This window comes from Plecotus auritus (genome assembly GCF_963455305.1).
Source record: "Plecotus auritus genome assembly, chromosome: 10".
NCBI lineage: Eukaryota > Metazoa > Chordata > Mammalia > Chiroptera > Vespertilionidae > Plecotus > Plecotus auritus.
In genome coordinates, this window is record NC_137785.1 from 19,652,226 (window position 1) to 19,667,455 (window position 15,230).

General features: G+C 44.5%; 1 pseudogene across 1 annotated transcript in view; it reads right to left on the reverse strand.

Annotated features, from left to right (window-relative positions):
- The window catches only part of LOC308235938 (cell adhesion molecule CEACAM1-like), a 32,386-nt pseudogene that overhangs the window by 11,740 nt on the left and 5,416 nt on the right, over window positions 1-15,230 (reverse strand). Inside the window, exons 4-7 of the transcript in view lie at window positions 14,921-15,176; window positions 12,740-13,018; window positions 1,658-1,784; window positions 442-494 (exon numbers count right to left, since the gene is read on the reverse strand). The product of the transcript in view is annotated as a cell adhesion molecule CEACAM1-like (transcript). The remainder of the gene's footprint in view (window positions 1-441; window positions 495-1,657; window positions 1,785-12,739; window positions 13,019-14,920; window positions 15,177-15,230) is intronic.

Consider the following 15,230-nt stretch of genomic DNA (forward strand, 5'->3'; position numbering starts at 1 on the left):
AGGGGGTGGGCTTGAGGGGTGAGGGGGGCAGCAATAGTGACAGGGAGGCCTCAGTCCATTTCTGAATTTCTTTTTCCAGTTCACAAGGCGTTGTTTTTGCCCAGTTGTGTTTCTCAGCAACAGGCACCCGTGGCAAGGAGGGGCAGCACCCAGAGCACCCAGAGCACCACAAGACAGGGAAAGTCTCACCACAGGAGAGGGCCCACACCGTAAGAGAGGAAGAGGGGAAGGGGTAAGGTGAGGAATGGCTTTGGAAAACATGGCCATCTTACTCAGGCCTGCCAGGTCTGGGTGAGGGAGTCTCTTCCAGGGCTGGGTCTCAGGGGGATCTTTTGTGACTAGAAGGGTGGGAGGACCTATGGCAACCTAAGGTTGGGAAATGGACATCCCCTCTAAAATTTCAGAAGGTACTGAGCTCTCACTGGTGATGGCTTTACTTACTGTGGTTGGAGGCTGAGGGTTTGTGCTCTGTGAGATCGCGCTGGTCGCTTGCCCTAAACAAATATCAGAGACTGTGACTGCTATTCACAAGCATAGGCTCTTTGCTCCTTGAAGTAGGAAGGACACTGTCAGCTCATTTATACCAGAGTCAGTGTTGCCTTTCCTCCTAGGGCTCCTCTTCAGTGTACCCACCATCCCTTCCAGAGTGCACTCCTTTCCTGCTGCACTAACGTTCACACAGGTCCATCCCTTTTCAAAAAATCTTCATCTGATATTTATTAATTTCAGAAAGAGGAAAGGGGAAGAGAGAGGAGGGGGAGAGAGAGAGAGAAAGAAAGAGAGAGAGAGAGAGATACACGCCATCAGGTGTTAGAACCCTCAATGTAGGTTTGTGTCCTGACTGAGAATGTAACCTGTAATCTTTCTATGGGACCATGTTCCAACCAACCGAGCCACCTGGCCAGGGCTTAAAGGTCTATTCTTTATCAGTTTCTTCTGAGCCTATTTCTACTTGGGCACCTTTTGACTTAGTTGATTCTATTTTCATTCTTCATTTATTTCCTAAAAGGCCTTTTGTTTCAGCTTTAAAAATATATATATATATATATGTATATTTGTAGATTTTAGAGAGAGAAATGGAGAATGAGAGATAAAAACATCAGTAATGAGAGAATCATCCATCAGCTGCCTCCTGCACGTGCTGTTCTGGCAACAGAGCCCGCAACCCTTGCATGTGCTCTGACTGGGAATTGAACTGTGACCTCCTGGTTCATGGGTCAATGTTCAACCACTGAGCCACACAGGCCAGGCTGGTTTCACGTATTTTTAAGGTTCTCTTCCTGTCCTGCCCCTCTCTTCTCCTCTTTCTATGGTTGACAGAGCACACAACTAGCTTTCTCCTGCTCCTCTTTTCGTTTACTGATTTGTTTACTGATTTGTTTTCCTTCTTGGACCTTGGTTTCCCTGACTCTAGGACCAAGGAACATAATCAGATCTTCCCCCTCTAAACCAGAGGGGGATGGGAATACCATTTCCCAAAGAGAGAGGGGTACAGGAAGCTTGAAGAAGAGGCCTCAGGAATCAGTGCTGAGAAGCAGGGGTTTAGAAAGGAGGAGGAGCAGATCCAGGCCCAGAGACAGAGGGGAAGTCTCCTTCCCTCTCCCAAGCATGGTTGTCAGCCTTGGAGGAAGCAGGACAAGAGGGAAGGCCATCATACCCTCCAGTCTTTCTGATATACAGGAAGCACACCAGGGCTGCTATCAGAGCTACGCCAGCCAGGACGCCAATCACGATGCCGGCAATAGCCCCATCGGAGAGGCCAGTACTTGGTAGTGTTGGATCATCTGTCATGGATAGAAAGAGGAGAAAGAGTGGAGGAGATGTTATTCTACAGTGGGGGTGCCCTGGGAAACAACTCTCAACATGAAGTCATCTCTACTTGTTCCTTCAAGGAAGACATTTCCCCTGGGAGGGTTGCTGTGAGGTAAATAGCTCACTATATCCCTGTAATTCTTTCTCTCACTGCATTTCTAGGTTGGTGCCCAGACTTGCCACAATTCCATCCTGGCCTTTCTGCACGGAGATATGTTTGGAGCTTTGGAAATGTGAGAAAGCTGAAGGCCATTTTAGTAAGTTATAACTTCCCACCTTTCATGGTTGCGTGTTTTTCTGTACCAGGTGTGACCGCCATGAATATGTGCCAGTCAGGTCTCCTTGGTGGGGACTTAACTGATGGAAGGTGGTGAATGCACCACATGCTTTGCACAGACATCCCACAGGCTCCCAGCAGGGATCTGCAATAAGCCCAATGCTGTGAGCAATGGTTTTCACCTTGTGGGTAACCTTAGCTCAAGGACTCCCATCAGCCATGCAGATACTCTCTTAGAAGGCACTGTAGCCCTGGCGGGTGTTGCTCAGTGGCTGGAGCATTGCTCCCTGCATCAAAAGGTCACTGGTTCGATTCCCAGCCAGGCCACATGCCAGTGTTCCTGATTGGATCTAAGTGGGGGTGTCCAAGAGGCAGCTGATAGATAATTCTCTTTCTCGCTCTCCCTTCCTCTCTCTAAAATTAAACACACACACAAACAACAACAACAACAACAACATTAGAAAAAGATGTCACGAATAGCTGCAGTGATCCTGAGAAAGAAGAACAAAGTAGGTGGGATCTCAATACCAGATTTCAAGCTGTATTACAAAGCTACTATTCTCAAAACAGCCTGGTACTGGCACAAGAACAGACATATAGATCAATGGAATAGAATTGGGAACCCAGAAATTGACCCAAACCACTATGCTCAATTAATATTTGACAGAGGACTCAAGACAGTCTCTTCAATAAATGGTGTTGGGAAAATTGGACAGATACATGCAAAAAAATGAAACTAGATCACCAACTTACACCACACAAAAATAAACTCAAAATGGATAAAGGACTTAAATGTGAGATGGGAAACCATAAAAATCTTAGAGGAATCCACAGGCAGCAAAATCTCAGACATATGCCGAAGCAATATCTTTACCCGATACTGCTCCTAGGACAATGGAAATTAAAGAGAAAATAAACAAATGGGACTACATCAAAATAAAAAGCTTCTGCACAGCAAAAGAAACCATCAGCAAAACAACAAGAAAGCCCACTGCATGGGAGAACATATTTGGCAATGTTATCTCCAATAAGGGTTTAATCTCCAACATTTACAGGGAACTCATACAACATAACAAAAGGAAGATAAAGAACCCAATCAAAAAATGTGCAAAGGACCTAAATAGATACTTTTCAAAAGAGGACATAGGAAGGCCAAGAGACATATGAAAACCTGCTCAAAGTCACTAATCACCCAAGAGATGCAAATCAAAATGACAATGAGGTACCATCTCACACCTGTCAGAATGGCTATCATCAAGAAATCAACAAATGACAAGTGCTGGCGAGGATGCGGAGAAAAAGGAACCCTCATGCATTGCTGGTGGGAATGCAGACTGGTGCAGCCACTATGGAGAACAGTATGGAGTTTCCTCAAAAAACTAAAAATGGAGCTCCCATTTGACCCAGTGATCCCATTTCTAGGAATATATCCCAAGAAACTAGAAACATCAATCAGAAAGCATATACCACCCCTATGCACTCCTATGTCATAGCAGCACAATTTACAATAGCTAAGATTTGGAAACAGCCTAAGTGCCCATCAGCAGATGAGTGGATTAAAAACTGTGATACATCTACACAATGGAATACTATGCTGCTATAAAAGGAAGGAACTCCTACCATTTGCAAGAGCATGGATGGTCCTGGAGAGTATTATGCTAAGTGAAATAAGTCAGTCAGAGAAAGATAATCATCACATGATCTCACTCATTTGTGGAATATAATGAATAATATAAACTGATGAACAAAAACAGATCCAGAGACAGAGAAGCATCAATCAGAGGGAAGATAGGAGGAGAGAGGATAAGGGGGAGAGATCAACCAAAGGACTTGTATGCATTCATATAAGCCTAACCAATGGACCAGGGGGATGAGGGTATGAGCGGGGGAGGGGGAGATGGGGGGATAAGGACTCATATGTAATACCTTCATCAATAAAGAAAGAAATAAAAAAAGATGGCTCTGGAGGTGTTTCCAACATGCTTTAAAATGAGAGCTTCTGGGGAACTAAAGGTATCGTCCACCCTGCTTCCCTTCACTCCTTCCGGGGTGAATTTTAAAAAAATTTAAAAAGGTCTCTTCCTGAGGCTTAAACCGCCCCCCCCGCCCCTCCCTCCCCCCCTCCCCCCCCCCCCCCCCCCCCCAATAAACCTAAAGCTGTCTTGTGCAGGAGAATTTTTTCCTATTCTTGTTAGCGCAAAAAGTTCTGCCAGCTCCTGGTCCGTGAAAAAAGAGTTTCCATTTAAGGAGGGTGGTGGCAAACCCAGAGGCGCACTGAACATAGGTTGTGGAAATGTTGCTGTTAGGCAGTCTGTGAACCCCCAGCTCCCTTTTCTAACCTCAAACAGCCATATGCTCTCCAACCGTCCTGAGAGGGGCATGTGTAATTCCTTGAGAAGTAGATGATTCCATCCCAAACAGTCACCACTAACACCCACCTTTGTTTTGTTCCACAGCATTCCATCCTGGAAAGCAGGGATGCTCGAGGGGACCTAGCAGAGAGATGGTGCATTGGGAAGTGATAAGTTCTCATCTCATAGGCCCACGGCTCATGGAGAAAGATCATTTTAGGAAGCCTCTTGGAGCTTCCAAAAGCCCAGGTGGCAGAGCTAAAGGGCAGTCTCCTACTTTCCTCTTGTGGAAATAATGGGCTGGGCATCACAGATATTCATCCTGGATGATCTTTATGGGCAATTGGGAGGGCTCTTTAGGTTAGAGGGATCTTTAGCTCCATAGTCACCGAATCCTACGAGTTTGTGTTCCTTTGGCTTTTCCATGAGATCCACAGAGATTCTAGGAAGAACACACTCACTACCATGGCCTATGTTTTGTCTACAGATGTTGTGTAGAGTAATTTGAGACCTTAAAACAGTATGTCCAAATGTTGTATTTCAAAGACCATCTACAACAGAATTCTTTGGGATGTTTTCTAAAAATGCAAACTTCTGGGTCCCACTCCAGACATTCTGAGTCAGATCTTTTATGGGCAGAGCCTAGGAATCTGAAATTTTAACAAGCACCCTAAAGATTTCCTGTGCAAACTAAAGCTTGAAAATAATTGTCTGAAAGGGGCCTAATGTCAGGAGTTTTCTTCTTCAGTTTGCCAAGTGAATCCTAAACAGTAATATTCTATCCTTTAAATGTTCTCTAAGTATTCTTATCTAATAATCTTCCATAGTTTCAAAACTTCTCATTCAGATGGCTTGCTGTCTTCCCAGGTTAATTCACAAAGATGGGTAAATACAAACAAGCAAACAAACAACAAAGATGGCACCGCAACCTAAATCTTCCTTTTCTTTCTCCTACACAATAACCAGATCTGCATCCTTGCCAGAGGAATCTTCCAGGCTCCACCCACTTCCATCCCACTTTCTTTCCTTCAGAGGGATTCTTTCCCCCAAATAAATATTTGTATGTCTAATCCCATCGTGGCTGCCTCTCAGGGGATGAAAACTAACAAACCAGGCTTCAGACTTTGCACTCAACTCCTCTTTTCTTTTTCTATATTTAGTCTGTATACATGTCCCAATGATTTTTTGTGTAATGCCTCCCTAATCCCGAATTTAAATCATTTTGCATCTCTGTGTCTTTTTTTCATTTCTGTTGCCCTCACTAGAAGGCAACTCAAGATGAAGGATTAATATTAATTTTAGCTGCTGTTATGGGGTACTTACTATGTGCCAGGCTCTGTGCTAAATATTTTAGTTACATCTCATCTGATTCATATAATAACCCCGTCATATAGACATTATTTCCTTTTTACTGATGAAAAAATTGAGGGTTAGAGTGGTGAAAAATTTACCCAAAGTCATATGATTAGTAAGCGGTGGATCCTTGACTCTAGGACCACCTGACTTCATAGAGGCTGGTGATAACAGAAGTAATAATAGCAGCTAACACCATGGAACATTTCTGCTGTGTGTGAATTTTTGCTAAGGGTTTAATTCAACAGCACATTAAATATTGCAAACAATACCATGAAGCAGGTACTCTTATTATAATTTTCTCTTGTGGAATCTGAGGCTCAGGGAAGTTGAGAATCTTGTGAATGAAATTTGTAATTATAAATGCTTACTTTAAAAAGAAAGAAAGATCTCAAATAAGCAACCTAACTTTACAACATAAGGTACTAGAGAAAGAGAACAAACTAAATTCTCATAAAGATTAGAGTGGAGATAGAAAAATTACAGAATAAAAAAACAAGAGAGACAATCAATGAAATGAAAAGTTGGTTCCTCAAAAGAGTTTAACGAAATTGACAAAATTTAACCTAGATTGACTAAGAAAAAAAGTAGGAACACTCAAATTACTAAAATCAGAAGGGAAATTGGGTACATTATTACCAATTCTATGGAAATAATAAGAATTATAATAGTACTATGAATAATTATATGACAACAAATTGGATGACTTAGATGAAATGGACAAATTTCTGGAAACATAAAACCTTACCAAGATGGAATCACAAAGAAACAGAAAATATGAATAGACCTATAAATATAAGGAGATTGAATCAGTGTAAGCATTTAACAAAATTCAACATCATTTCCTGATAAAAATGCTCAAATTATGAATAGAAGGAAACTACATCCACATTATAAAGGCCATTTATGACAAACCCACACCTAACATGACTCTCAATGGTGAAAGACAGAAAGTTTTTTCCTAAGATCAGGCACAAAGATCTGCCTTCGTTTGCCATTTCTACTCAAAACAGTATTGGAAGTCCTAGCCAGCAATTAGAATGAGAAATAAAAGGCATCCAAATTGGAAAAGGAGATGTAAAATTATGTCTGTTTGCATATAATATGATCTTCTATGTAGAAAACCTTAAAGTCCCACAAAAATTGTTAGAACTAATAAACAAGTTCAGCAAAGCTGCAGGATACTAAATCAACAGGTAAAAATAAGTTGTGCTTCTATATATGAACAATGAACAATTCAGAAAGGAAACTAAGAAAATGCCATTTACAATAGCATCAAAAAGAATAAAATACTTAGGAGTCAACTTAACCAGGGACGTGAAAGACTTATATACTGAACAACAACAAAAAAATCATTGCTGGAAAAATATGGGAAGACACTCTGTGTTCATGGATTGGAAGACTTCATATTGTTAAGATGACAATACTGCCCAAAGTGATCTACAGATTCAATGCAATCCCTATCAATATCCCAATGACATTTTTGGAACAAAAACAGAAAAAACAATCCTGATAGTCATATGGAATTTCAACAGACCCCCAATAACCAAAACAAACTGTAAAAAGAACAAAATTTGAGGATTCATACTTCCTTATTCCAAAATTTACTGCAAGGCTGGGGTAATAAAAAGTGTGGTTACAGACATATAGAAATGGATTAGAAAGCCCAGAAATAAACCCTCACATATGTGGTCAAATGATTTTGACAAGAGTACCAAGACCTTCCATGGAAGGTGTAGCTCTGTTGTTTGGGGCATCGTCCTATACACTAAAAGATGATGCGTTCTAGTCCTGGTCAGGAAACATTACCCAGGTTGTTGGTTTGATCCTTAGGCAGGGCATGTGCGGGAGGCAGCCGGTTGATGTTTCACTCTAACAGCAATGGTCTCTCTCTCTTTCATTCTCTAGAATCAATTTTTAAAAAAAGTGCCAAGGCCATACAAGAAGGAAAGCACAATCTTTTTAAGAAATGGTACTGGGAAAATGGTATATCGATCAAAAGAATGAATTGGAACTACTTAATATTATATACAAAAAATTAACTCACAATGAACCAAAAATCTAAGTGTGAGAGCTAAACTTAAAAAAACTCTTAAAAGAGAACATAGGATGAAAGCTTTATGATATTGGATTTGACAATGCATTTCTGGATAGGAAACTAAAAGCATAATCAACAAAGAATCTTATATAATAAAAGGCTAATATGCAAATTGTCCCCATGGGTGTGGGTTCTACCAACTGGGAGTTCGATGTATGCTAAGCACAAGGGGGTGGCTCGAAACATGGAGAGAATAGGTGATGTGGCAACTGCAGTGGGAAGCAGTGGAGACTCTGCCGGCCCCGATGGGTGCCGAGAACAGGGGGACCGCGGAGGGATGGTGGAGCAGATGACTGGACGGTGCCAGGCCAAGGCAGGTGTGAAGGGATGTCCTGGTCGGTGGCGGCAGGTAGCCGGGTGAAGGGAGGTCCCAGCTGACAGCCAGCAGCTGCTAGGGACCCTACCTTTGCACAGAATTTCATGCACTAGGCCTCTAGTAAATAGATAAATTGGACTTTATCAAAATTTTTAAAATTGTGTTTATGAAAGGACAATGTTAACAAAGAAAAAAGACAACACCGAGAATGGATGAAATATTTGAAAATCATATATCTGATAAAGGATTAATATCCAGAATATATAAGTAATTATTACTCAACAACAATAGCAACAACAAAACAATCAGATTAAAAAAATAGCCAGAGGAACTGAATAGAAATTTCTTCCAAGAAGATATAGAAATGGACAAAAAGCACATGAAAAGATGCTCAGCATCACTAATCATTAGAGAAATGCAAATCAAAACCACCATGAGATACCACCTCACACCCACTGAGATGGCTATTACAAAAAAACAAAAACCACCCAGAAAACAATGTGTTGGCAAGGATGGGGAAAATTGGAACTTCTGTGCATTGCCAGCAGGAATATTTAATGGTGCAGCCACTATGAAAAATGACATGGCAGTTCCTCAAGAAAGTGAACAAAAATTACTATTTCATTTATTAATTCTACTTCTGGGTAAATACTCAAAAGAATTGAAACCAGGGATTTGAACAGATATTTGTACACCCTTGTTCATAGCAGCATTATTCACAACAGACAATAGGTAGGAACAATCCAGAATTCATGGACAGATGAATGATAAATTAAATGTGATGGATACATGCAACGGAATACCAGTCAGCCTTAAAAAGGAATGGAGTGGTAATATATGCTACAACATGGATGAAACTTGAAGACATTATGCTATGTGAAAAAAGCCAGACACAGGGGGAGGATCCAAGATGGCGGCGTAGGTAAACACCTAAACTGCTGCCTCGCACAACAGTTTCAAAACTACAACTAAAAGACAAAACATCTATCACCCAGAACCACGGGAAAGCTGGCTGAGTGGAAGTTCTACAACTAGAAGGAAAGAGCAAACAGCATTGAGAGGTGCACAGGCGCTGAAAAGCTGAGGTACGGAGACGCGCGAATTGTGCTGGCGAAGGGCGACTGGGAGCGCTGCTTTTTTCAACCCGAAGGGAGACAAGCTCCGATTACTCCAAACTCCAGTTTCTGGGGAGACGCGGGGGACCCAAACTCCTACAGGGAGAAGCTGGACTGTCTGCCGTGGGGTCGGAAAGTGAGGGTGGCTTGCTTGCAGGGCTGCGTGCAGGAATATTTACTATGCTGGGGCGCGGGATGCGGGGACGCGGTTGGAGACACAGAGCAGGCTAACTGGCAGCCATCGCTGTTTGCCATGCCCTAGCCTAGTCACGCCCTGAGAAACCTCCCCGCACAATCTACAAACCCACCCAAGCTCCAAGCAGCGGCTTTAGCATATGAATGACCTGCCTTATCACAGCTTAACCTAGCAAACTTGCAGCCCGGGTCAGACAGCTCCAAAACCTCCAAACCCCAAGCAAAGAGGAGAAAACTATAGTTCTCACTGTAGCGCCTGCTGGGTAGCCTCAGACAGTAGCTGACTTGCACCCCATTAGAGATCCAGAAGCCAGTGTACCTAGTGGTCAGTGTGAGACACCAGATTTCAACTACTCACATCCGTTAAGTGACACATTCAAGAGGCAGACTCAGTGAGCACCAAAGCCCCACTGAAACAAGTCCTGCACCATAAGCGTGTCTCCAGCACAGCAGTTCTTCCATTATAGACACAGCAGGTCCTCACAGCCAATTGGCCTGGAGGTCAATTCCTCCCAGTGTACCAACAGCAATCAAGGCTTAACTACACCAAGACTTTGCACTCAGTCCACAAAGGGGTGTACCAAAGGCGTCCACCTCAGGTGATTGGGGAAGCTGAGCTACTGGCCCCTATAGGTCACCTACCACACAAAGCCACTCCATCAGCACAAGGAAGCAGCAAAATGCGGAGACAAAGAAACATGTCACGAATGAAAGAAATGGAGGAAAGCAAACTACTGGATGACATAGAGTTCAGAACCACATTTATAAGGTTACTCAAGAATCTTCTAAAAACTGCTGAGGAACTTAGTGAGACCTTTAAGGATCTTAATGAGAATGCCAAAAAATTGAAAAGGACCAGTCAGAAATTAAGCATACACTGTCTGAAATAAAGAATATACAGAAACTCAACTGTAGATCAACGTACCCCAAGAATCAAACCAAAGATCCGAAATATGAGGAAACAAAAAACACTCAACCAGAAAAACAAAAAGAAAAAAGAATCCAAAAATATGAAGATAGTGTAAGGAGCCTCTGGGACAACTTTAAGCATACCAACATCTGAATTTTTGGGGTGCCAGAAGAAGAGAGAGAGCAAAATATTGAAAACCTATTAGAAGAAATAATGATAGAAAACTTTCCCTACCTGGTGAAAGAAATAGACTTACAAGTTCAGGAAGCACACAGAACCCCATACAAGAGGAATCCAAAGAGGACCGCACCAAGACACATCATAATTAAAATGCCAAGGGCAAAAGACAAAAAGAGAATCTTGAAAGCAGCAAGAGAAAAACGGTGAGTTACCTACAAGGGAGCATCCATACGACTGTCAGCTGATTTCTCGGCAGAAACTATGCAGGCCAGAAGGGAGTGGCAAGAAATATTCAAAGTGATGAACAGCAAGAACCTAAAACCAAGATTACTCTACCCAGCAAAGCTATCATTCAGAGTTGAAGGTCAGATAAAGAGCTTCACAGACAAGAAAAAGCTAAAGGAGTTCATCACCACCAAACCAGGATTACATGAAATACTGAAGGGTATTCTTTAAGAAGAGAAAGAAGAAGAAAAAGGTAAAGATAAAAATTATGAACAACAAAATACATACCTACCAACAAGTGAATCTAAAAATCAAATGAATAAAAAATCTGAAGAACAGAATGGACTGGTGAATATAATAGAATCAGGGACATAGAAAGAGAGTGGACTGACAATTCTCAGGGGGAAGGGGGTGTGAGGGGTGCGGGAAGAGATTGGACAAAAATCTTACACCTATGGATGAAGACAGTGGTGGGGGGTAAGGGCATGGGGTAGGGTGGGGAATCAGGTGGAGGGGAGCTATGGGGGGGGGTGGAGAAAGAGGAACACCTGTAATAATCTGAACAATAAAGATTTATTTTAAAAATTAAAAAAAAAGCCAGACACAAAAGGACAAATATCACATGACTAGTGGCCCGGTGCACGAAATTTGTGCACATTAAAAGGGGATTAATTAGAGAAAATAATTTAATATTGCTATTTGCCCTTCCTCTATAATAGAAGTGTCAGAGATGAAAGAAAATTAGTAAAATGTATATGAAAACCTTCCTCCTGACAGAGTCTGGGGCACACCACGGGACCCAGAGTCAAGTCCCCGCCCACGCACATGTGCCTCAAAATCACGTGAGACCCAGACCCAGCCTGGCGGCTCCCCCCCCCCCCCCTCCGCCACATTGGGCTAGATCCAGACCTGGCCAGTCCCACCCTTGTCAAGCCCTGTCGGGCAGGGAACATAGCCTCAGGTCCCCTGGCCAGCACCAGGACGGGGGGCGTGGCCTGAGGTTCCCCAGCCCAGGCCAGGGTTGGGGGGCGTGCCTTGAGGTCCCCCATCAAGCCCCGCCAGGCTGGGGGGTGCAGCTTCAGGTCCCCCATGGGCAGGGGGCGCAGCCTGAGTTCCCCCAACCCAGCACTGGGGGTGCACCTTGAAGTCCCCTGTCAAGCCCTGCCAGGCAGGGGGGCGCAGCATCAGGTCCCCTGGCTCAGTGCTGGGGCGGGAGGAGCAGCCTGAGGTCCCCTAGCCCAGCACCAGGATGGGAAGCGCACCTTGAGGTCCCCTGTCAAGCCCTGCCGGGTGGGGGGGCACAGCCTGAGATTCCCTGTCAAGCCCCACGGGGGCGGGGGAGGGCGTAGCCTCAGGTCCCTGCTGATTGCTTGTTAAGGTTCCATATGGGAGCTCGGCCTCAGCTATGGGTGCAGCCATCTTTGTGATGGAGTGATGGTTAATTAGCATATTCCCTATTTATTAGATAGGATTCCACTTATATGAAGAATCTAGAGTACTCATATTCATAGAAAGAGAAATAGAATGGTGGTTTCCAGGGACTGGAGTTAGGGATTGGGGAGCTATTGTTTAATGGGTACAGTGTTTTAGTGTGGTAAGATGAAAAAGTTCCCGATCGATAGTGGTAATGATTGTAATGCCACTGAGATGTACACTTAAAAGTTAAAATGGTAAATTTTATGTATAGTTTTTCACATAAAAAATGAGCACAAAAAAACAGCCTTGTGCAAGGTCACAGTGAAGCCAGACCCAGGGTCGGAAACTTGAGCTCTTAACCACTTTGCCATTCTGTTTACTGTAATGTCTCCTGATTCACAATCTGCTCCCTGTGTCCTCTGTCCATTTATCACACCATTGGTAGAGCAATCCTCCCAGGCAGATGTAGGATGAGGAAAGGGATCACTTACATTGTACGTTCAGCTCAAGAGGGTCACTTTTGCTGGAACTGATAGGGTTGAAGACCTCACACTGAAAACCTCCAGCGTCCTCCCTCCTGACGGGGTCGATGGTGAGGATGCTGTTGCCCTGGGAAAGCTTCATCCTGTCCTTATGAGGTAGAATCTGGTTCTTGAAGAGCCACCGGATGGAGATCCCAATGTCATTTGTGAGACAGGTCAGGACCACGGCGTCCTTATGCTCTGTGACTGTGGCATTGCTGGCTCGGAGGGCGGGCTTCCCCACTGGCTCTGTGGAGAAACAGAGGAGGTGATCGACTGAGAGTGGGCTCCTTCCTCAGAGATGTCAGCCACTCACAGGCACAGTGATCTTTGTAAAGGTCACCAGAGGAGGACTCTGACCTCTGCAGGGTGAGGACCTTTGTTCAGGTGACAGTCTGTAAGGAGAGGGCTATGCCTCCCCTCCTCCCTCCAGATCACCTAAGGATGACCCCTGACCTGTCTTCCTGGACATCTGTAGTATCAGTACCAGGAACCTCTTCTCAGACTGTGTATCTAGTATCCTCATCATCAGGTGAAATTTTCCACCCATTGACTTTTAAAATACATATTTTTTTACTAATTTCAGAGGGAAAGGGACTGGGTAAGAGAGAGAGAGAAAAATCAATGATGAGAAAGAATCATTGATTGGCTGCCTCCCTCACATCACCTACTCAGGATCAAGCTCCAGAATGCGTCCTGACCAGGAATCAAACCATAACCCCCTCGTTCAAGGTCAATGGTCACAGATCAACCCCTGAGCCACATCAGATGTGCTCCACCCATTGACTTTTGTGTGACTCTTTCCCAGACCTTCCTGTGAATTTCTAAACACTCACACCCACTCTCTAGTATGGTGGCTACACACAGAGATGGAAAGGCATTCCCTTTTTGTTAAATAATTTATTAGAGAATGAGACTGGCCCAGCCATGACCTTAGGACCTGGAGAAGTTTCAATCTGAAGGATTTCTCAGTCTGAATAGGGCTTTCACTTCCTGGCCTGTGGATGGAATATCACAGAGAAGGAAACCCCTAGACTCGCAGGGGTACTCAAACTTTTTAAACAGGGGGCCAGTTCACTGTCCCTCAGACCGTTGGAGGGCCGGACTATAGTTTAAAAAAAAAACAACTATGAACAAATTCCTTTGCGCACTGTGGGCCCAGGACGAGTCGGCTGCTAAGCAGGACAGGCAGCGGCACCCGGCGGGCCGGATAAATGTCCTCAGCGGGCCGCATGTGGCTTGCGGGCCGTAGTTTGAGGACGCCTGCAGAGAAGTAGTCACAGTTTGAACAAAAGGCTGGTACTCTTAGCGTCCTCCGTAAACTACAAACTCTGTGGCACTGCTCCTTCTGTCCCATGAAGGGTCTTCGTGGATGAATCTACCTACTTGTCAGGTATGCACCACTGCTCACTGCTGTCCTCAGCAATGTCACATGCGCTCGTATCACACAGTGTTGTACAGCTGGTGACTTGAGAGTCAGGACACAGCTCAGAGGAGGCTCCCCTGTGGCTCACTCTCTCTACATTTCCATGCAGCCTGGTCTGAGGGAGGCTGTGGTGTCAGAGGGTGACTCAAAATGGCCAGATTGAGGACAGACCACCCATGCACCTTCACCACAGACCCCTGTCCCACCACAGAGGGCACAGAGCAGCCAGTCACCAGGTGAGCCTGGAGCAACGCAGGGAACAGGGGTCTGTCCTGCTCACCCCTCCTCAGAGGTGGTGTCCTCCTTTAGTTTGGGGACAAGAGGTGAGCTTGTTCAAAGCCTTGTATGTTCCTTGTAGCACATGGAGCAGGTAACAGACAAGAGGTGACAGAAGGAAAGTGTTAGTGACAGAAGAAGCTACTTGACCTTGAGGACCTTTGTTTTTCCCTCTGGGAAGCTCCCTCCCGCCACCACTTGACTCTTTCTCAGGCTGAGAGAGCCCCCTCCTCACTTTCCAAGGTTGGACCCCAGCTCTGCCATGTGAAACAAGAAGACTAATGGAGGAGAGTCTACAGAGATGTAGTGCGAGGGCTCAGGGGAAGACTTTGTGATTTGCTTGTGTCCATGGCCACAGGATGGGAGACAACAACCCTCCAGGCTCTGTTCTGAAAACCATACAGCCCTGCACCCCACAGCCTGGTGCTAATAATGCAAGAGGCACTTATCTGAGACTGTGAGAGTCTTGAACTTGGTCCTATAGGGATGAGTGACAGAGTTATGGGTGAGGCAATTATAGGATCCATTGTCACCTGCAGTGATGTTGGGGATAAAGTGCTCCTGTGTGGGTTGCTGGGCCTCCCAATGATATACTAAGAATACTCTTTATGCGGGTTAGAGACCGAGTGGCAGGAGAGGCTGAGGTTTGCCCCTGGTAGGTAAGGGTCCTCTGAGGGGGAATTGGTGGTGGAGGGTCAGGGCCATCTGGAGAAAAGAGAACAAAGCCACACATGATGTAATCAGAGGGAAGGGGAAGCT